General features: G+C 32.3%; 1 protein-coding gene across 4 annotated transcripts in view; it reads left to right on the top strand.

Moving 5' to 3' along the window:
- LOC105226142 (uncharacterized) overlaps positions 1-24,609 on the top strand; it is a 270,787-nt gene that overhangs the window by 174,185 nt on the left and 71,993 nt on the right. For 3 of the 4 annotated variants that reach the window (XM_049455824.1, XM_049455822.1, XM_049455823.1), the window contains one exon: positions 13,251-13,281. The exons of the other annotated variant lie outside the window; for it this stretch is intronic. The gene's annotated coding sequence lies outside the window, so the exon portion shown is untranslated. The remainder of the gene's footprint in view (positions 1-13,250; positions 13,282-24,609) is intronic. 4 annotated transcript variants of the gene reach the window in all.

Raw genomic sequence — 24,609 nt, 5'->3', positions numbered from 1 at the left:
TATTTAAATTAATTTTTTTTTAATTTTTTTTTTTAATTTTAATTTTTTATTTTTATTTTTTTTTCTTGTATTTTAATTTTTTTCTAATTTTTTCTGAGCCTTTTAAAAGCTTACGAAAGGATATGGCAGCATTACCTACTCTCTTTCCTACTCCAACTCAATTTATGCCACTCGCTAATAATCACACACCACTTCAGAGCACAACTCGCACTTGCACGTCACTTCACCGCTCTCCACCACACTTCAGCTTACTCACAATCATTCAACCGCAATTTTGTATGAAAATCCTAAAAGCTGCTTTGTGTCCGCACATATGTTGCATTGCGCCTGGCAGCCGCTTTAGCGCCTAAAAACACGCTTCGCTTATTTATTTTGGCGTTTTTATTCAGCAGAAAAAAGGAACACACAAACTTCGAATTTTTTTTTTGAACTCATATTATTTTTGAAAACACATGTGTGTGCTCGTAACCGCACATATGCAAAAGCAACAACAACATGGCATATAGCTGCAAATCCCAAACACATTTTGCGCCTTTTGCTGGAAAAAGCCACACAAACACATCCACAAGTGCATAAACAAAATCAAAGACTTCTTTATTTATTTATTTTTGTCGTTGTTGTTAAATTTCGGTTGACTTTCATGCTTTTTCGGTTTCATTTTTAAACTCACTCTCCGAGTGGCATAATTAAAATCATGCCAACAACAACAATAGCAACAACGGCAGCCACATATGAGCATGAGCAACCAAAAGTGCCTGAAGTTAAAAGTTATGGTGTTTGAAATGGGTTTGTGGACGGAGGCGAGTTGCTGGTGGTGGGGGGTGTGTGTTGACCCGGATGCTACCGCGCGGCATTTGACTGTCACTTTATTATTGTTTTGCGTCGAAAAACAAGGCTTGGCGAAAACAAACAAATAGAACGGCTGAAAGGGAATATTAAATGTCAGAAGTGGGGGCTAGAAGGAAGCACTTCAAGTTGACTTTCTGATTTATTTGACTTTCGGCGGTTGGATTGCGGGGTGAATTACGCTGGTATAGAATTTTTGCAGAAGTGTGACTGTGCTAATTAGCTGTAAATAGAGGCTTGCCAAGAGCTAAAGAAATCACGGTTCTCATATTTAATTTTTGAGCATTGTGATGTTTTTTTTGGTTGAGCAAAGCTTTCACTTATTAAGACGCACTTTTTTTCTGAACTTATCCTCTGTGCACACTTTTCTGTGACCAAATACATATGGAAGAAGCTTACATATTCAATTCAGCTTTTATATTACAAAATACAAAATTTTCAGTATAATTTTAAAAATAATAACGCTAAGAAGCTTTCACCAGATTCCTTCAGCTTTCACCATAAAAGCTATTATATTTCTGATAGCTTTGGCCAGTAAATAAGGCTATCATTCATATGCAGATTTTTAATTCAATTGATATGAAATAAACTTGTTGGTGCTTAAAGCTTTTCAGCAAGCTTTATTTTTTGAAGCTTTCACTTTTATTTTCTTACAAGGGTGGTGCATCTACTGCTTTGGTAATCTTTTAACTGTTCAAACTGTAACAAATACATTAGTTATTTCGTATATGCCATGAAAGCTGCAAAGTCGCTCATTTTCATGCTGTAAGTGATTTAAAAAAGTAAATAGAACAAAAACAAAACGAGACGTGCTGAATTTTTTATATTACTTTGGAGTAGTACAAGTAAAAATAATTATAAAAAGTATAAAAGAAAGCTTTCAAAATCTGAGCTTTCATTTTTTAGGATTTCAGAAAGTTTTTGGTAGAAATAAGAGTGAAATTTGTCGTGTATTTCACTCCAACTCAGAGTGATCTAACGAAAATCATTATAAAAATCATACAATGAAGCTTTCATCACATAAGCTTTCACAATCTGAGCTTTCATTAGTGCTTTACTAAACAAAAATTCGTTAGAAATTGTTAAATCTGCACGGAAAAAATAAAGTTTTGGCACTTTTCACAATATGAGCTTTCACATTTTGAGCTTTCATAGGTGCTTTACTACATAAAAAATCTTTATAAATTGTTTAAGTTAATCCAAATACTAAATTTTGGAATTTTTTTTTTAATTTGACAAGTAAGATAAAGCAACGACTCGCATTCATTGCAGCTTTCACATTTTGTCGAAATTTCACTGAAAACTAAATGTAATGAATCAAATAACGTTCAACGTTTTCCAATTTCCGCTAGTTTTATATTAACTACTCAGGCTAATCAAACGCAGCATGCTCATCACATCATTAATTTCATATTTGCTGCGCAACAAATTTTCGATAGAATGTAACGGAACTCGAATTCGAGGGAAAAAGCAATAAAATTGACCCTACACTGCAATGCTATTCAAATTCAATTACCCGAACGCACAACAGTAGGCAAGCATAATTAAGTGCATATGACTAAATAAATCGTGCGTGTGAGTGTGTTTGTGTGAGTGCGTTTGAGTGTGTGAGTGTAGGGAATTATATGATTAAGTGTGTGAACAAGAGCAGCTCATTGCAGCGGCTCTTTGTTACGCACATTTGGCCAACAGCTGGCAGCGCTTCCTGGCGTGTCTGTTGCATTTTAATCATTTCGAGAGAGACACAGTACAACAATAACAGAAACAATAGATAGTAACACAGGCAAGAGGTCGAGGGTAGCAAGAAGATAATGCGCGTGCGTGCGTGTGTGTGCGTGTGATTTGAATTATTGTAGTTGGAACAAAAGCGCCGGCGCGAGCTGCCAATTGACATGGATTTATTAGTAGCAGCAGGAGCCTGCATGCTGCAGGACATTGCGCAGCAAAATATATAGTTTTAAGTGGAGAAAACAGGGTGGTGCTAAAATCGGTATAAATTATAATATATCTCAATCCGCTTCGGGGTGAAAAACATGAAATTCAATGACAAGAATAGAGCTTTTAATGAAAATATTTTTTAGCATTAATAAATTATGGTCAGAAAGGGACAGAAATGCTTTAGTGATAAATTTTTAAAAATTTTTAAAACAATTTTGTGGCACCCTTTATATACTTCTTTGCAGCAGGGTATTGAAAAGATTAAATACGTTTTATTTCGAAGCCTTCAGAGTCCGTTTTTCACTCAGCAAACATTTTTTTGATGAAAATATTTTTTGCGACACCCTGTATTTATGCTTAACACATCAACATTTTACAAATATGAGAAATATATTAGACCATTAAGAAATTTTATTCAGAAGAGGAAAACATTCATCATTATTAATAATTTTTAAATTTTTTTTGGCACCCTGTATATATTATGTTGCAACAAAGTATTGAGTAGACTAAACCGTTCAAATTTCGAAGGCTTTAGAGTACTTCTCCTACTCCGTAAACTTTTTTTCATATAAAAGGGAAGAAAAAATTATACTTATACCTTGTAACACCCTGTATTTATGCTTTGACACATCAAAATTTTGCAAACTTTCAAACAACACTTTTGCATATTCTTTAAATCTCTGCTGCACACTGCTCTACAGCCTTTTAGTTGCCCCTGGCCATGCTGACCCGCCGCACCGCCTTGCGTAGCATACTTCCGGGGTGTGATGAGGACCATTTGGCCGCGTTACTGTTTGGGCGAAATATTCGCTACGTCAGCTAAGCGCGTTTAGCAACAACAAATATTGGTTGTTAGCGCTTGAAATGCGCCGAAGGCGCGCAACTGGACACTGAAGAATGCTCGTTGCCTTAAGTTTGGCGCCCTAAATGTATGCTGCACTTTACATTGCTAAGTTCTTTGCGCAGCTAGCTACCCGTACAGCCTTTTAAGCTTAGTTTATGGCTCTGCGCGTGCAAAAGCACAGCATACTTACACTAAAAAATGCAGCCCTGATTGCAGCATCGCTAACTCGACAGCTTGCGTCCACGTTTTCCCCCTGCACTATGGCTTAAGTTCGTGCTGTCTCGGGGCTGTTTGTTGTCTTCGCTATTTGCTATTGCTTTACTTTTTCATTGTTTGTTGTATTTTTTTGCAAATGTTGTTGTCAGAGGGGTGCGCGCGGCTACTGTCATATATCACGCTTTTGTTTACGATTTACTGACACTTGAAAATAATCGCATATAATCAATTTGCAGCTTGTTGAGTGGCAGCAGCAGCATGTTCTGGCTACACTCAGGTACTTGCCGGCGATCCTAGCGCTCGCCTTCGTTGGGGTTGCCACCAATCGCCGCTTAAATGAGGCGGAAGTGACGCAGACGCTGCTAAGCGAGAGTGACAGCAATATGCTGCCGTACAAACGCGCCGGCGGAGATTTTGGCAGTTGAAGGATTTCGGCTGATTCATCAAAAGGTGTAAGGATTTGTTTAATGGTGATGGAGGGTAGACGGAAATATGCTCTAATATTTTTTGCATTTTTGAAATTTGTGAAGTTTTGCTGAAGAAGGAAGGGCAAAATTTTTTAAGTAGCATTTACAGAGTTTTAATGATTTTTAATATCATTTTTCCTCGTTTTTCAACTTCAAAGTAAATTCTCCTATAACTCGCATTTTGTGACAGTCACAACCCCTGAAAAATCAAACATAGGCGAGTGACTTCTCTAAGAACCAGCGTAAGCATTACTCTTTGCGCTCTAAGGCTCCAAAGTGTCTTCATGTGTTGAAAATCAAAACCTCATTTACCAGCTTCAGCCAGCAGACCGACTTTATGACTTCGGCAGGTCACGTGCACTCGCCTAAAGCGAAAAAATCACATGTAGCCGCTGCAAAAACTCATGTAGGAACAGTAGAAGCAGTAATAGACTCGGGGTGAATAAAGATTATGGCAAAGAGCCAACTACGAAATGGTTGGGAAGCATGCTACTTCATTTTATCCCAATTATAGGGGTCCACATGCTATAGCACTGAGCCTGAATTGCAAATAGTTTTTGTATCAATATGTTTTGGATGAGATCTTGGGCTTGAGTACAGTGATTTCTCGTGTTCTTATAAAATCAGACTTTTGGAAGAGGGCGTAATTGGACCTATTCGCCTTTCGAACCCGATTAGCAAATCGAAATGGGGATCTAGAACTTTCTTTCATGATTCTGCAAGTGGTTTCTGCAAAGCAGTCCTGACTGCTGATCATGTTTGAGTATGACCTGCTTTGTCGAGCTCGTTAGTAACTCCAATATTGAGGATCGCTTTAGTTTCTGAGTAGAAGTTAGCAGTAAGGCTCTTATATTTACAGTATTACCAGAGTGGTACCCTAACAGACAATGCATCGTCCTTCCCGTTCCCACAACAGTCGGGTCTAAGTAACCGGACCGGACCCGAATGTTATCCGGTGAAGAACTGTCAACTCGGGACCATTCCTCGAAATGAAATTTGGGAATGTTTTCTGCCGCTACAACAAAAACATCTATCATCCTTCAGTATTCCTACAGGATATTATCTCACATGCGGCACCTGTGCGTTTCCCCTCCACGCTCGCCAATTTCACTTTTATTGCTTCTGTAATTTAAAAACTCACATTAATATGCAACGCATAGCAAAGATATTGCCAGTCGAACACACACATACACATACATACATATTAACACGCAGCAAACCACAGGCGCCGCTGCTTTACACCCTTCGCTGAATGAAGCCGCCACAAAGGGGTTACAAGAATTACTGCAACTCTTCAACCATTTTATATGAACTCACACACACACACACACGCACACACAATGTGTGGTTGTAAAGTGTGAAAAACATGGAAGAACGTGTTAAGCGCAGACAAAAATTGCGAAAAGAAAATAATAAGCATTTTTTACTGCCTTTCTACGGGTGTATGTGTGTGTGTTGCTTTGAGTGTGTGCCGCTCTGAGAGTGATTGGTTTCAAGTAATTGTGTGTTCTCTTATTGCCTGGCAACACTTTATGTCTGTAAGTATGGCAAGCAATATTTTATTGATTTGTGAAGGCATACGCCGGATATTTCCTCCAGATTTTAAGGGTCGCATACTTTATTAACCCGCTTCTGTAAGGAAATATAAGTTGATTGCTTCGTTTCTTGAGTGCTCCATACAAGTTGGGGCAATTCAATTCGAAATTTAATGGTTTGGTGGAGAGTTTATAAAATTGATAATAATAACAATAATGTGAAAAGAAGAAGTTTTTGTGATGAAAATATTTTAAAGAAATTTTTTTGAGAAAAAAATATCAAAAATTAGTCCGACAAGTAGGTCTATATACAGGCATAAGTCTAACAACCTTGGGTTTTGAGGAATAATAATGATAAAGAGATACAAAGAGCTTTTACAAAGTCTTTTCACAAAACGATTGGCTGATTAACCGATCGTACTACAGCCCTTAAAACGAGAGAATATTGAACGATAAAAGCCACGAGGTCTCAGTACGTAAACATCGCCTAACGAAATGATCTATATTTTTTATTTTTTGTTCAGCAAGCCTCCGTGCTAATGATTTCCGATGGCAATTAAGATCTTGGTCTTCTTTAATATAAGAAATAGTTCATAATTTCCTTTAATGAGTATTTTTTCTATGAAGATCCGCAGTAAAAGCGTCAATTTTGTTCTTAAATTTGCCTTAACATGAATTACCAGCCTATAGATATTAAATTAAAAAAAAGAAGTATTTTGAAATCAGAATGACGAAGTTTCGACATCAATAGTTCAGCGAGCTTCCAAGCTCTATCTCTCACACTCTTGTGAGGCGCGATAAAATATTCGATAATATGAACCACCGGTCTTAAGAACTCTGGCTATGGATGAAGATAACCAATATATAACTGATTTCTAAGCGAAGAAAACAAGTATGACAACAACTCGCTCTCACGACGAAATTGTTGTATCCAAGTCGAAGTCAACTCCTTGAGAAGTTTTTTCTGACAGATGGAGCCTATTTAGTGTCGGGTTTTAGTTAGACTTTACCAAGAGAGCCATCTCTGATATCTATATCATTTTAGGAGCGACTTTTGGTCCACCAATTGCTTGTATTAGACTATAAGACTTTATAAAAATTATATCTATTCAATGTTGCATATACTTAGCTTTGATATCGCCTTCCCTTTGCTAACCTTCTGTAGAAAAAAATATATTTTTAAACGTTTCAAGTCACTGAGTTAGCTTTAACTTTACTTTTAAATGTATTTTTCTCTTTTTCTTTGTTTTTCTACCTCTTAATTCTTACGTAAGCCACGAGTTTCCTAGTCGTCGACCTTTCATTTAACATGTCTCTCCCCTATTCTGCTTAATTAACGCTACTAGATACTTTGCCTTCACTTGAACTCCCAGCCGAGTTCAATACCACATCGATGCTGCTGTTGTTGCTGTTATTTCAGCCACCTTTCATAAGGAGTCATTAAAATTCGCAGCATAAACTCGCTGGTAAATTTCTATAAATAAGTGATGATTAGCACAAAATATTTTAGTTAAATAACATAGAGGGTTGGGGCTGTGGTTCGCTGTAATGGAAAAGCGCAATAAGAATAAATAAAGTGTAAAAAAATCTAGATTTTAAAAAATATAAAAAATAAATTAAAAAAATTTCAAAACATGTATACAAGTTAAAAAAAAGATTTATTAATATAAAAAAAAAATTATGAAAATAAAAAAAAAATTATAAAAATTAAAAAAATTATAAAAATAAAACAAAAGATTTCTAAATATAAAAAAATTATAAAAATAAAAAAAAAAAATATATAAAAATTAAAAAAATATAAAATTTAAAAAAAGGTATAAAAATTAAAAAAATATATAAAAATTTACAAAAGTTAAAAATAAAAAAAAAAAATTATAAAAAAATTTATAAACGTTAAAAAAAATTATAAAAATTTAACAAAGTAAAAAAAATTAAAAAAAAAAAATTAATAACGTAAGAAAATAAGAAAAAATACTAAAAAAACTAATAATCATTACTCAAGAAAACATTTGCAAACCTTCTAGTTAATGATATGTTTTGCTAAGCTACCTTCTGCCGTCTACTGTTGTTGCTTTTAATTATTTTCTAAGCTTTGTTGTGCCTTTTTATTTCTTTACATTGTGAGTCAGTCTACTACTATAAACTACTCTAGCATGTCTACAGCTTTAGTATCTGTCATAAAGACTGCCATGGGCTCGCAGCTTCCTCTTCACCCATCTCTCTCTCCCTTACCTGTGCGCGCTGCCTTCATCATTTAAGCGGTCGGGTGCTGTAGGAAGCAATTAACTAATCAAGTTGGCAATTGTAATCGCGGCTGCCTGTAATTCTCAGCTCGCTTATACACTATAAATATATATGTATACATATATGAGTGTGTGGTAATATTTCAAAGGCTTTCATTTATCTACATTGTGTAAGCTGCTGTCGGCGAAGGTGCTTATTGCGTCGCGTTTCGGCGCTGAGAATGATGATAAAGCATATGATAGCATCTAGATGCCAAGTCCAAAGCGAAATGTGTGTAGCTTGGTGTCGCTTTGTTGTTGTAGTTAGTAATAAATTTTAAATATTTCATAGACAGCAGTTTCGAGATTTTTACTCCAACCACAGCATATTTTTATGGCGTTTTATAGTCGCTCCCGACTTCCGTGGACATTACTTAATAAGTAAGCTTAATTACCATAAAGTTTTAGTTATTTTGTTTTCATATTTTTATCTTACAAAATTTATATTGAAACTATTTGCAGAACATTGCTAACAGATTAAACATAAATTATGTATTTTTTGCCGATTTTTTTTGGATTTTTCTTGGCGCTTTGATGATATCACTTTTATAATTAGTATTTTAGCTTCACTATTGTTTTACAAAGGCTCATCAGGCATGCAAATTATTTGTTTATAATTTTATTATTAATGCTGCGTCTGCATTTTATATATTTGTAGATGCCAAACACACATTTTTAATATTCAGTTGTTTACATCAAAGATTCCTTCATGTGAAATTCAATGCTGCTTTATGCCAATCACGCACTATACTTATGTGTAGTGATAAATAAGTAGATACATATATGCGCTGTAGACTGAAAAATAGTTATATTTTATATTTTTAGTATTTTTTTAATTTTTTAATTTTTTTATGCTCTTCGATTTTTGTTTTTTACCTATAAAGAAATGTTACTGTCGTCAAATGGCTTTTTTATCAAATTTTCGAGCAAATTTATCATAGTAACGCATACATTGATTAGTCGAAAAAGTCTTTTCGTAAATTTGTCATACCTATAAATATTTTTTGTTATAGAATTTTGTTTCTAAAACCCTGACAAAAAGAAACCCTTTCCAATTAAATTTCAAACTAATCCGCTTGGCTGCCTCGTTAATATATTGTTTTTTTTTTTTTCTTTTTGTTGCTATTTTTTTGTGTTTGTAATTATTTTATTCTCACTCATATTATTTCCAATTATTTATCCGATAAATTTTGTTTATTGTTCGTCATGCTCATTTGGCGATTCGCTTGCCTGCTTATTTACTCGTTTGCTTCACCAGCAGCTTATTGTCTTTTGTTTGGAATTTATATGCTCGTTTGTACAGCGAATTGGCAAATTTTTATTTTTATGAAACAGCAATCGTTCAATTGCGCGAAGGTCGTTAAGCAATAGTGCAGAGAGATTACTTTTTTATGAGAATACAAATACATGCGTGAAGGTAATAATTATAAAAGAAATTATGAACAAAAATTTCGCTGCTTGAAAAATTTTTAAATTTTCTAAAGTAGTGTACTTTTTTTTCTTTTACTTACACTGTTATACAAATTCGCTTTTGGGTAGCTAAAAAATTACAATGAAAAAATAAAATTTTATAAAAAATTTTATGTTTGTTTTAATAAATTTTTGTGATGCAAAAAAAATTAAAAATAATCATAATTTTTCTTAATTTATGTTTTTAAATTTTTTCTAGACATTTTTATGATGAAAATTAGAAATAATTATAATTTTTGTTAACTTTTTTACTCAAAATTTTTTCCATAAACTGTTATGTTGTGAATAAAAATTAAAAAATTGGTAATTTCTGTTAATTTTTTTAATTAAAATTATAATTTTTGTTAATTTTTTTATATTTTTTTAATTTTTAAACGTAAAATTATTTCTAAAATTTTGTATGTTATATTAAAATATATAAGTTGCAAGTAAAAATATATGTATGTATAACTTAAAATCTTTTCGATCCATATTCCCCTCTTTGCATTCGCGATTGTCACTTCCGCTTACAAAAACTCTTATCTCGCCTTCATCACCTGCTGACGGTTCAATTATTTATTCAACACGGGTACATAATTTGTCATTGATTTCTTACAAATTCTTATTACACACATTCATACATACAAACACAATAATAATAATAATAATAATCTTGTTTGACTAATCACCCGGATATGTTTGGCCAAGCTGCCACACGTTGTCAAATAATCCATCATTTTTCGTGCGCAAACTTTTTGTTTTTGCCACTGCCAATGCATAATAACTTTTCTGAAGTAATGTACAAATAATGCGCCAACAACTATAAAAACGCCTACACGAAAAAACGACAAACAACAACAAATTCAATATAAAGGCGAGTTGTTGAGAGATTCGATTAGGCAGATAAAAAAGAATTCGGATAATAATTATGGCACACAGCACTGGCAAAAAGCGCAGTCATAAGAGAACAAAAGCATAAAGTTTACAAAAAAAATTGTTAAAATTATTGAACAAATATTAATTTTTTGTATAATATTAATTTGAAAAAAAAAATAATAATAATAACTTCATTCTAAGCCGTTAGATAAATCTGGGCTTGAATTTATACAAATAGCGATGGCTTTGCATTTGTTCAAAATTTGTTTTCCACACCTCGGTTGTTAGAAAATTAATTTAAAAATCATTAATCAAAAGTGCCGTTTTTAAATACTGTAATTTTAGCCAAGATTTATGACCTTTCCGATAATTTGTCATAATTTTGATAGGTTTACATTGAGAATCTTAAATTTTTTTCCTACACAATTAAATTATTTGAAGCTTGTGTACTAAATTTTTTGTTAATTATAAATATTGAAATTCAATGAAATAAACAATTACACTTTAAAACCTTGATTCTTTATAAAAAAAATTGAATTTCAAGGAAATTGCAGAAAAATTTAATTTTTACTAATAAATTTTTTTTTATTTAATTTTAACTCATAAAAAAATTTTCTAATCTAAAATTAATATTTAAAAATGCTATTTTTAATCTTAAATAATATTTTTCGAAAAAAATATGTATTAAAATTTAATGTTTATTTTTTTAAACCTTTTTGTATAAAAAAATATTTTTGAATTTTTATTTAAAAATAATAGTAAATATTTGTAACTAAAAATGCAAACTTTTGATAAAACTTTTTAGTTTTGTTTAATTTTTAAAATACTATTTAATTTCTTCATGTCGAAATGTTTTTCATATTTTTTCACTTGCTTTTTATTTCAATATTTAACTTTCAATAAATTTTTTTAAAGAAAGAACATGAAAAAAATTAATAATAATAATTAAAAATTAATTATAATATTTTATTTAGTAATTTTCCACCAAAATTTATTTTATATTATTTATTAATTTTTTTAAATTATCTTAATTTTTAAAATTTTTTTAATTAATTTTTTTTTTTTTACCTTTTTAAATTTGGCTTTGTTTGATTTTTCCTGAAAATTTATTTTATATTATTTGTTAATTGTTTTAATTTTTCACAATTTTTTAATTTTTTTACTTAATTTTAATTCTTCTTTTAACTTTTATTTTTGAAAATATTTTTCAATTGTGATAATTAAATTTCTTAAAATTTTTTTTAAATTAATTAAATTTTCAAAATTATTTTTTTTATTAAATAATTAAATTTAAAATTTTTTTAATTAATTTAAATTTTAAAAATTTTTTAATCCTTAAATTTAATTTAATTTTACTAATTTTTTAATTAATTTTAGTTTTTGTTTTATTTTTTTTGTAATTTATAATTTTTTTAAATCATTATTTTTTTATAAAACTATTTTTAAATGTACCTAATCTTTTAAATTTTGCATGGTTCCTTCCTTAAATAATTACATAATTTCATTCTTAATAAATTTTTAAATTTCTCACACATTTTATTGCTTATTCTCAGCGCATTGCTTTATCATTTCTGTTTACTTCATCAATTTCTATTTATAATTATTGTTTCTTAATGATAATACGCTTTTATTGGCCATACAAAACATCATAAAATTAAGTATATATATGTGTGTGTGTATGTAGAGGCACTTTGGCAATCAATTAAACGTATTTTGAACCTTATCGCCTGCTGTATTTGTTGTTATATAGATATGTATGACTGGATAAGCTTCTTACTCAGCACCACATTACGCTGATTCACGCTCCCACACGCTTTTTCATATACATACATACATATGTGCAACAACTACAACACTCAGGTGTGCTAAGCAGCAAATTTCATGATGTCTTCGCACTATTTAATTGCTCGCTGCTTGCTGTCTACAAAAATATTTAAAAATAATAATTCTAGGTAAAGCAAGAATCACAACACGTGTGTTGCTGGCTCGCAATATAAATTATGAGATACACGCATGTTCATGCAGAAAACTACATAAATATCATAAATTCATTATCGCCCACATGTGGCCTACACGTAGCCTATTTGAGGGCGCCACAACATAAACACTCACTGTGCGTCGGTTTATCATTTAGAAACACAAACCGAGATCTGTAGTGTTGAACGAATGGCCTCTCGTTCCCACCCTCCTCCAGTCTGCTCCCACGCGCGCTGCTTTGTTTGCCGCGTCGCTTGTTGCATTCGCCTCACCTTAATAAGACGCTTCGACACTTCTGTCTGTCTGTCTGTCGACCGACCGGCGACCCGGTTCGCCTTTTGCGCCGTGCGCTTTTGAATTTTGTGGCAATTTCTGCTATGACTTGTTTCTTCTTATGAGAAAATGTGAGGCAAAACAGACAGCAAATCATTCCTGGCGCTGTCTCATTTGATACTTGTGTGCTTAAGTACTTAACTTAAGTATATCTGCTGTGTTTTCCAGACACTGTAGCCATTACATGTGCCGCATATACTAAGCGTTGTTATTGTAATAAAATACCGGCCACATATGCCTGCTGTCTTAATCCGCATTTGCGCCGCTTCAGCCCTTTTAATAGCGCGGCGAATTAAGATTTCATAATTTCGCATTAATTATTAATATGTAACGGTTAATTTCGTTATTGTATATTAATTTGTGCGCTCAAGCGCGTCCGTGTTGAATTTCAATTTATTACCCAACCTATGATTGTACTGAGATAAGTACTTTTGTTCATGCCTGAGCGATTTCAATTAATCATTTGTTTTTCCTCTTTTCATTTCAGTCGAGCGCTCGCTGTCCGACAAGAGATTAATGTAAGTACAAAATACAATTTTCAAATACATATTGTTAAATATTACTTCAGTGTATGATATTCTGCGCCCGGTTCACGTAATACATTGGGGTTGCCGCAAATGTGTGGGAACCTTTGTTCAGGGATAAGCCTACACCGATGTAGAAACAGTGTCTTTATCCTCGATCTCTCCTTTCGACCTCTCCTCTCACTCTTTCGACCACTATATTATTTCGAGAACCTTTCTTACGCTCCCCTTTGGTATCCAATAGCTTCAACGAACTTCACAACACTCTCAGCTCTTTCCAAAGCTCAGTTGTCTTGAGCGTAAGGATCATCATTTATATTCACCCTAATATCTAATATTTCCATAGCGTTGACAAACTACACCCGAGTATCTGTTTTCACACAACATTTCTTCTTCCCAGCTCACTTCTTGGAGCCTTTATTAGAGTCTATTTTACTAGGTAAGGCTTTCGAAGCCCTTCAGAATACTGCAAAACAACTCTCAGGTCTTTCTAAAGCTCACAACTCTTGAGATCACAAAAGATCGTAATTTTAAAACTTGATTACTCTCACTTATACTCTCCCAAAACGTTGACTCACTCAGGTGTTCATTCAATACATCAATTTCATTCGAATTGCCGTTAATTACAGTTGATTTAACTGCCAACAAAGTTGTGTACCGTTAAAGAAAATTGAAAAAAAATTAAACTGCAACAAAATACAACAGTTTTGAGAGTGCTTGGGGGGCGCGCCAACTGGCCGCATTGCAGGGCACACCACCTAGCCTCACTTTGGCAGCGACTAGCACGATTGTATGTAGCAATTAAGGCTTAAACAACTGCGCGCACAATTAAAAGCGCCTAATTATCACCCTTCAACGCCACAAAATCGTAAAACAGTAAAACAGTAAATAATACACTAACCGCTTACAAATTTTATTGCACCCAATGCGAAGGTGCAAGTGATATATGCGCAAGCGGCAAGCGCCGACGATGGCGGTGGCGGTGGCGGTGGCAGTTGCATGAACATGCAACTCTCCGTGCAAACAATGCAACACATGCCGCACACGCAATTCAATTCACAACGCAAACAGTTAGCGGTGGCGTGTGGTGGGGGCGCGTGGCAGCAGCGTTTGCAACAATTTGCGCGAGTTAGTGCGAAAAGTTGGCGGTCGAAAGCTACAAACAGCACATTTACATTAAGGCAACCGCAATAAAGTTAGTTGGCGCCTGGCGCGCACAACGCCCCCAACGCGCCGCGCCAGCCCGTGCGTGCTGGGGGCGAGCATTTAAGCTGCATCACAAATTCCACCAAAATTACAGATAAACAAAACAAATCCCCAAACGCAGCGCGCGCCGTGTGTGCGCAACCCTGCGCGTTAACCAGCAAATGAATTCAGCGCGGCTGAAAGCCTCGGTCGCCGCGCGCTGTTGGAAATGCAACGCCGCGCGCAGGCGGCGGGCAGGTGGTGACACAGTAAAATAACTGTAAATTGCGAATTAAGCCAAATCGCGCATGGGTTGCAAACGCCACACACACACACAGTGAGCGGCAAGCGCGCCACAAAGCGCGTGTGGTGGTATGTGTGCGCCGTGTTGATTTGGTTTGAAAGTTTACTGTTGTATTTTGTTAGTCCCTTAAAAGCGACGAAAAAACCAACGAAATTTGGTGCATTTACAGTTACGGCGTTTGTTTGACCAGCGACCACCAGCAAGCGGCATCCGCTGCTGTGCGGCTGAAATGTCCCGGCTCCAATGGATTTGTGTAGTTTAATTTTGTTTTGGTCTTTCATTTTCGGTGTTTCGTTCTGCTGTGCTTTGGGCAGATTACGTGTTCCGTTGGGGTTTTGAAACAAGCGCGCTTTGATGAGCTTTGATCGCTTTGAATGTGTCTTCTCTGCTATAAAAAGTTACGTCGGAATAGTTTGAGGAGCAGGTTCTAACGTGAAGCTGTTAATTTTATAGTTTCTCGTACTTAACTTCAAATCAAACTCTCCTGGAACTGGTGTTATTTGATTATTCCAGAGCTTGAGCAAAGCCCCTACAGCAAATGTGGTCCAAGCAGCTTCTTTTGAGATTTTTTGAGAGATCCTACGATACTGAACTCCAGAGTATTGAAGAAGTGTACTTTGCGGTCATATATGAGTTCAGATTTAAAATCCCAACACTTTTCACTAGCTTGAACCCAAACGTGGCAAGCTCGCTGAGCTTTTGAATTTCTTCGTATCTAAAAGCTAATTCGAACTACCCGATTTAACTATATTCACCCCAAAGTAGTTCTAGCTCTAATTAAAGAAGTCCAAATTCCCGTTATCAGTTCTCAAGACTCGTCTGCCTTAATAAGTAAACAAGAATATTGCTTTGACTTTGTTAGCATAATTCTTTTGCACACATCACTTAATCGTTTCTAATTACCTCAAGCCACTAACACTAAACTCGCGAGAAATCAGAGAATGTGTGAAGAGTAACTAAAACGCACCGCAAGGTGATGAAGATTTGAATTATGGCATATTAAATTTCAACGTTATGACAATTATGGCGCGTAAGACCACATTAAACCAGCTTCTAAGTGCTTGGTTCTGTTGTGGAAAATTACACAAAGAGGCCAATAAATTAGCCTTGTCTTTGCGTGTCAGACTTTGGACTTTTGTAAGACAATAGGCGCTGTGCTCTAAAGCAGCCGGCAGCCAGCTACCGCAAAAAACAAAGACGAAATGCGTTTGCAGATGAGTTCTGTATGCTCTGAATGACATAGTTGGCGGTGCGCGCACCAAAAGGGGTACGGCATATCATTAGACCGCATAACTAGTAGTGCGATATAGCGCCAAAATTCAAGTCTAAGGTTTCTTGTCGAGAAATGAGTTCACAATTGACAAGTAGTGACAGCGCCAAGGCTGTGTCTTGTAATGTTGCAAAAGTGTCTTTTTGCAGATCAATTAATTGATCAAATCAGCTTAATAGAGGTTTTTCAGAATACTCCACTGAAAAGTAATGGCATACGCTATAATTTCAAGAAAGGTGGAAAATAACTGTATGACGACAGCTCCAGAGTCGGGGATTTAATGCTTATGAGACAATTGATTTCATGTTTTAATTTTTTTCTTACTTGGAGTTTTGGTATGGTCTTGAAAATACCTGAAATATGCTGAAGTCGACTTATGAGCCTTGTTATAGTCCTCAGTGTACCAGAAATATGCAGAAAGCTCTTAGCGACCTTAAGGTTCAATAACTGTATGACGACAGCTTTGCTGAAAGATTAAAGTATCTGATAGTTCAGTGAAAACAAGATTGATGAGATGAGTGATGATGGCCATTGTCTAAGATTTGATATAGTAGCAATTTGGTTTAAATTGTATTAAAGTTCGCTAGAGCTTTATAAAGCTTTCTTGGTCCTAAAAGCTATCGTCTTGAGTGTTAAAACATCTTGGGATCATCAATCAAGCTCACAGCTTTTAAGCTTTAAATTAATCCTGACTCTCAGGATAACTAAAATGTACGGCGTTTCAATTTTTGTCGTAAGAAAACGAAAAAAGCTTTCGATTTAACAGTTGGGCTTATCAGTGAAGCTCAAAGCTGTAAAGCTTTAATCTGACTTGGTTAAAACATTATACCGTTTCATTTTTTTTCTTTAGAAAACGAAAAAGCTCAATAAAAGCTTTTATTTTAAATTTTTCATAAAGCTGTCTTTACCCTAGAAATCTTTCGCTTAAAGAGTTTGGAATCATCAATGAAGCTCACAGCTTTAAAACTTTAAGTTAGCCCTAACTTGGTTAAAATTTATTTGTAAAGTCGCAAAAAACGAAAAAGCTCTTTAAAAAAGGTTTTATATTATAGTCGTAAGAGAGGGACAAACTGTTTAAAAGCTTTTGCTTTCATTTATTTATTGAAAGCGAAAAATTATCAGGCTCGAAACCTTTAACAAGACAATCCTCAGCTTTTAATTAGACAACCCTGAGGTCCTTAAAAGCTTTTATTTCTAATGTTTTCATAGAGAACTTACAAATTACCATGATCGAAACCTTAAACTAGACATACTCCTGAACTTATCTTTAAATGGGCTAAAACGTTATCCCGCTTCACTCGTCAGAGAAAAGCTAGAAGCTTTCTAGAAGCTTTCTAAAAGCTTTTATTTTTAATTTTTTTTAATATAATGGAATTCAGAGCGAAAAAAAGTTCACGAGCCTAAAACCATAAGCTTTACATACTGCTAAACTCAACCCTGAATGGGTTAAGAAGTTGCGTCGTACATTTTCAAGTATAACAGAAAAAAGGGTCTTTAAAGCTCTTTCTTTATTATTAATGTTTTTCATAGCGCAGGAAGATCGTGCGGAATGTTTTTATATAAAAAGTTTGCGATTTTTTTCATAAAAAAGTTCATAATAAATTAATGTGAAAGCCCTGTCAGCTGCGACTCAGTCACGATGCGCCGTTATTCATTACCCTTTTAATTGCCTGATCGCAAGTATAGATTTTAGTAGGGCTATTGACAGCTCAACGCCAATCAAACGAAGTGAATTTTCTATTAATTAAATTTATTATTATTATTTTTTTTTAATTTCTCCTGACTTTTATGCAAATTACTGGCATTGTTAGCTGCAAGCGGCCTTCAAAATAAGTACTAATTGGAAATAGCAATGTGTGAGTGTAAATAAATAATAATAAAATACGAAGCTTTCGACTCGCTTTGCAGCGTTTTGTCGCTACAAAAGCAAATGTCAGTTGCGTTTAAATTTTCCATGCTTATTAGTTGTGTGCCATAAGCTTCTTTGTTTCGCGTGCTGAGCTATGGATTAGCATTGGCAACAACAACAATAACAACACCATTGATAATTAGCAGTCAACTGTTGCGCTCGCTTGACTTATTGGCAGCAGCGCAGCTCCAAGCGCATCCTCCGCCGGGCACTGCCTCGCTGTCTCTTCCTCTCTCTGCGTTGCTTGCACTGACAAGCGTTTAAAATTCTAAAATATTGTTTGCCAAGCGTTGTTTAACTCGCTGATTGCCAGTGTCAGCGCTGCTCACGTGTTTTGCTGTGTGTGATCAGCATAGCTGTTGGCCATCCATCAAAGCTTCAAAGTTTTGCATAATAAAATGGTAAATAATATGCGAGAATACAAAAGAAAAAACAACATAAACATGCTAACTATGCTAAACGCTCAAGTGGCTGCTAAAATACGTACTTAACTAATTGAAAAGTAAATATTAAATTAATTGTTTGTGTTGTTGTTGGCATTTATTGCTGCTCGTGACCATTTGCTGGCGTTTTGGTTGTTCGAGAGAACTTCGTTATTTTTCAATTTTATTTTATTTTATTATTTTTTTTTTTTTAATTTCTGAAGAATTCTCTATGCTTATGTCACAATTAAACTTGAAAAATTTTATTTAATTTATTTCATTTTTTTTTTTTTTTTGAAATTTTATTTTACTTACATGTGTCATAATTCAAATTAAAAATTTTTGTTAATTTTTTTTAATTAAAATTTATTTTTTTAATATTTTTAATTTTATTAATTTTTTCAAATATTTGAAAATTTCTTTTTATTTATTTTTCTGATTATAAAAATTGAAATTGTTTGTTAAATTTTATAATTTTCGATTTTACAATTCTTTTAATTAAATAATTTTTTTTTTAAGTTTCAGTATAATTGTTATTTCTTCTAATTTTTTAAAGATTACTTTAAATAATTTTTACTATTTTTAATTTTATTAATTTTTGTATCGTTTTCTTTTAATTTTTTTTTTCATTTATTTATGTTATTTTTTGTTAAATTTTATAATTTTTAAATTTTAATTAATTTAATTTTTTTTTAATTTTCAGTATAATTTTTATAGAGTATTTTAAATAGTTTCAAATTTCAATGTCTACCATTGTGATGTTTTACTATTTTTAATTTTTTAAATTTTTTTTCTTTGAAAATTTCTTTTAATTTATTTATGTCGTAATTAAAATTTAAATTATTTCTTAAATCTTGTAATTTTAGATTTTTTAATTTTTTTTTTAAATATTTTAGTTTAAAATATGTTTAATTTTTTAATTATATATTTTTTGTTTGTTTTTTATAATTTGTTTAAAGAAGTGTTTAAAAAAAATAAATTTCAATATTTAGTTAGTTTTTACAATTTTTATTTTTATAAATTTTTATATTAATTAAAAAAAAATTTTTGTTTATTTTCATATTTTTAATAAAATAAAATTAATAAAATAAAAATTAAAAATTAATTTTTTTTTAAATTTTTTTTTTATTTGTTTATGTAATAATTAATATTGAAATTATTTTTAATTTAAATTTTTTTAATTAGTTAATTAAATAACTAATTTTTATATTTTTTTTTTAAATGTGTTTAAATAAAATTAAATTTCAATGTCTTTACTATTTTTATTTTTATTCATTCTTATGTTAAATAATTTATATTTTAATTTTTGATTTTTTTTTTTTTTGATTATTTATTTATTTTATAATTAATATTGAATTTTTTGTTAAGTATTTTATTTGTTTTTTTAACTCTAATTTAAACTTTAAAATATTTCCATTGTTTCTTTAATTTTTCTGATCACTCTGAATCCTCACTTTTTACCTCAGTTTCATAGCGTGCAAAAATATATAATGCAAATATATAATATATCCAAGGTACGTGCCAAAGGTGCTAATGCCATTAGAAATACTTTGTACTATTCTATGTGGCATTCAGTTTTCGAAGCGATTAGCAACACTGCATAACACTCGTTCAGCCACTAATGTACTCGGCATTACTGTGCGTGCAAAAAGTGTAAGAACAAACGCGCGAGGCGTACTTTGACTCACACACACTCAATTAAGACTGAAATAAATGTACTTTAGAGAGTAGTTTAATAGAGAAATATTAAAATACACACAACTCAAACTATAATAGTAATTAAAAATGTATTTTCTTGAACTGGAAGTAAACAGGCAGCGCGCTGCCACTCATTTGCATTTCTAAAAACCATTTACGCTTGCTGTTTGATCACTAAATATGGTTGCATAGGTGTGTGTGTGCGCCATAAAACCAGTTTCATGCAACCGCCCGACAGTTAACTGCTAATGCCAGTGCGTGCCTATTTTTATTATGTTTGCAAATATGTAGTCAGAGCCATTTAAGCTTGTGCTGAACTTGTGCCACAACTAAGCACTGTCAGCAATGACTGACTGCTCGCGTTTTTGTTATTGCTGCTTGACGCTTATATGGGCATGTTGGCTTTTTTGCATATTTTTTATAGTTATTTAACTAGAATGGCTATTTTATAGGCTGGTGCATAGCTCTAAAGTCAGCTTTAAAACGCAGTGCAAGCGGTTAGATTAAAGTCGATACTTGTTCGGCCCACAGTGTTTGGATTTGTTAAAATTAAACAGACTGTGTTGCAAATTCCAAAGGGTGCATTTCCTGTTATATCGTAAAGTATAAACACATTTTTATTAAGTTTTTCCTTTTGTAGTTTAATGAAGCATTTTAAAAAATGTAGCCTATCCAAAGGCGCTTTCCTTTAAGCCTTTACCATTTTTTCTCAAAATTTTCAAGCTTAATAGCTTTCACTTACAGAAAAAGTTAATTTTACTCCATTCTTTTTTGAAAAAAAAAAACAAAAGAAAATAACTGAGTAAAAGAAATAGTAAATAGAAGTTTTTTGTTTGAAAAAATATCAATTTTCTTTCTTATTTTAGAGAAAAAGTTAAAGAAAATTAAAAAAATAAATTTTAAGCAGAAAATTGATATTTTTCCAAACAATTTTAATTTTTTCCAAAAAAATATTTTTTTTTACTTTTAAATTTTCAAATATTATAAAAAATTTTAATATAATTTCTTCATAGAGTTTTATTTTTTTTTTATTTTTTTTCCACCTTTTGATTCATTCATTTTCAAAAATTTAAATTATTTTCCAAAAATTTAATTTTTATATTTTTAATTTTTTAAATATTATATACTTTCTTTTATAAAATTTCTTCATAAAGTTTTATTTTTCATTTTTTTCCCCCAAATTTTCAATTTTTCCAGGAAAACATTTAATTTCTCCAATTTTTTTTTTTAATAAAAAAATTTTAATTAACTTATTTTTCAAAAATTTAAATTATTTTTATTATATATTGTTATATTTTTTTTTTTGAAAAAATATTAAAAATTTAAATTTATCTCTGGTAAAATTTTAATTTTTCGAATTTGTCGTGAAGAAATGTTAATTTTTTTAATATTTTGAATTATTTCAATTTTTTTTTTAATATATTCTTGAGAATTTTTAATTTTTCGAAATTTTTTCTTTTTTTTTAATATATTCTTGAAAATTTTTAATTTTTCGAATTTTTTTCTTGAAAAAATGTAAACAGTTTTCATTTGATTATTATTTTTTTAAGATTTCACTGCATCTGAACATAATAATAGCGTACTACATTTATTTGGTAATAACCTAAGATCATTACCAAAAAATTAAATTATGATCACAAAAATTAATTACAAGCAATTACTGCTAAAACTTTCGTATTTAATGCCTCTCTTGCCCTCCAACTGTTTACAAATGCACTCCTACACGATTACGCAACGGACCAGCATAGTCTATACACACACATTTACTATGCATGTGGCAGTTTAGCAAAACCAGTACATTTATCTTACTGTTATTGGTCGCACAGTCATCAACCAGTTTACCTACCTTTCGAACTGAATACAAATTTATGTGTTTCAATCAATTTTTTGCCACTAACACAGTTGTTGTGCGCCTTAATGATTTTCCTACACTTTTATTTTGTTGCTGTAATCGATACGCCTACCAACAACACACACACTCATAAAGGCTTTTTTTGTATTTGCACTAATGTGCTTTCAAATATGAATAATAACAACGGAAAGCACAGCTGGCGGCAGCGGCAACTAATGGCTACCGTTATGTATTTATAAGTACAGTATTATATTATAATAAAATGGATTAAGGCAGCGAAAGCGATGCCCTTGTTTTGATAGCATAGAGAATTTATAAATAAATTAACGTATGTATATGTACACTATGTGTGTATTTGTATTCAATATATACGTGTGTGTGTGCTTCATGAACAGTGGCATTAGGTTTCATTAGCCTGTGATGTTTTGTGCTTACCTCAATCGACCTGTTTATTTGTTACAATTTTTCCGCTGCCCACACCAATACCAACACACACACACACAGTGATACATGCATACACATGCAGCAGAGTGGCTAATGGCTGTACGATACCATATCAAATTGCTATTAAAAGCCTGAAGCAGAATTTAATATACTTACCATATAATACATATAAATGTCTGTATAAAATAAATAAGCACATGATACATACATACATATGTATGAATATATATACTGTTTGTATGTATGTGTTTGTGGTAAAAGTAACAGTAGCTTCGCCATTGTCAATTAATTGTAAATTAGCGTCTAACCGTACTTACAATGCACTAAGTATGCAGCGTTGGCGAGTCTAGCGCGCGCTGACGCCAGGGCGTATGAGTAACATGCAATTTATGAACTGAACTACCAGCAACTTAATTACAATAAAAAAGTATTGTAGCGCGCTGCAGAAACACACACAAACTGATATGAAAATAATAACAATTACAACAAACTTGTAAACGTGCATGTTTGTGTGTATGTGTGTGTGTGTGTGTGGGTGCTATAATAACATCGCCAATAAGCGCGGGCGCAGCAACAACAAATGCCTATTAGTGGCAGTACATGCATGCAACAGCTTGTGCGGCTGGCTTTAATTGCCTTTCGAGCAGCGCCAGTGAAAGTCATTACATGCGGGCAAACAAATACATATATGCGCGCGAAAAAGGCGCTTGGAAAAAGGCGGTTGAGTGTAAAAATAAACATTTTTCAACCGCAAATTGCATGCAGGCCACGTCGCTGATGCTTGAATTGCATGCGGACAGCTGCTGCAGTAATGCAAACAAAATTATCTATATGTGCAACATTTGCATACGCCTACAACAGCAATAAGCTGTGACAATAATCGATATGGTTGGCATGGTAGGCGAGATCACAATACTTGGATTACCGTTAACATTACCAGCACAGCGTTTATCATTATCCACTGAGCGGAAATGTAATAAGCAATATTTTTGAAGCTATTACAATTTTCTTTACAGTAATCATTACCACAGCAATTATATGTAATGGTATTACGATTACAAGTAATGATTACTAACTCCCATATAAATATTTCGCTGTAATTATATGAAACAGCATCATAATAATTCCGATTACAATTAAATGAGTAATCAGTACATTTTTCGACAGTTGTTTTTTCGATTACTTTTACATTACTATTTATATTATAATTACTATATTCATTGCAACCACAATAGTTATTTTATATGGATGTACTAACAGAATTTAAGATTACTAGTTAGACTACTCCTACAATTACTGTAATCATTACAACCATAATAGTTGTATGTGGCTACCGTGATGATCAACATCATAATAATTATGTTTACATTTGCTATAAAAAATAATTCCTCTCATTTTTCTCTTCAATTACATAATCGTTCTTGATTACAATTTGCATTACCTCAACCATCACTGTAATTATTACCACCATAGTAATTATTTTATATGAAAGTTTTACAAAAAAAATAAGATTACAATGGAAAAAAGAAATCATTACTAATTTCTCAACTTCTTCCATTACTTGATTGTTTCGCATTACTTTGTATATGTAGATAGTTATTTTATATCGATGCATTAAAAAGATGACATTACAATGAAAAAAGTAATCATTACAAATTTCGAACTTTTTTCTTCGCTCATTTTGAATTATTATTTGAATTACCCTAATAATTACTATAATGAGTACCACATTAGTCAATAGAACGAAAAAGTAATCATTACAAATTTCTAACAGCAAATATAAATTACATTAGCATTACCAAATATAATTACTGATTTCCATTACAAACTACCATTCTTCATTATAATTATTGGTATGATTACAAATACTATTACTATAATCAATTAAAATTACCAAATATCATTACTGATTTCCATTACAATTACCATTACCAGTACCAATTAACATTACCAAATATCATTACTAATTTCCATTACAAATTACCATTACCAAATATCATTACTGATTTCCATTACCAATTACCATTACAATTACTCTACTATTAAACGTGATCATAATTTGCAATTAGTTCAGCAAAAGTTTTGCAATTTGTTTTATTCTCTTTTTGAACATATAACTCTTAGTCCCTCATGACATATTCTCGTATTTTTGTCAGTGGGTATATCCACGCATATCCTTACTTACATATATTACATTTGTGAATGATAAAGAGGCCTCAAACATAATCTCATTAAAAT

Source organism: Bactrocera dorsalis, chromosome 4, assembly GCF_023373825.1.
Source record: "Bactrocera dorsalis isolate Fly_Bdor chromosome 4, ASM2337382v1, whole genome shotgun sequence".
Taxonomy (NCBI): domain Eukaryota; kingdom Metazoa; phylum Arthropoda; class Insecta; order Diptera; family Tephritidae; genus Bactrocera; species Bactrocera dorsalis.
The sequence above is the reverse complement of the archived record's forward strand: the minus strand, read 5'-3'. Positions and strand labels throughout refer to the sequence as shown.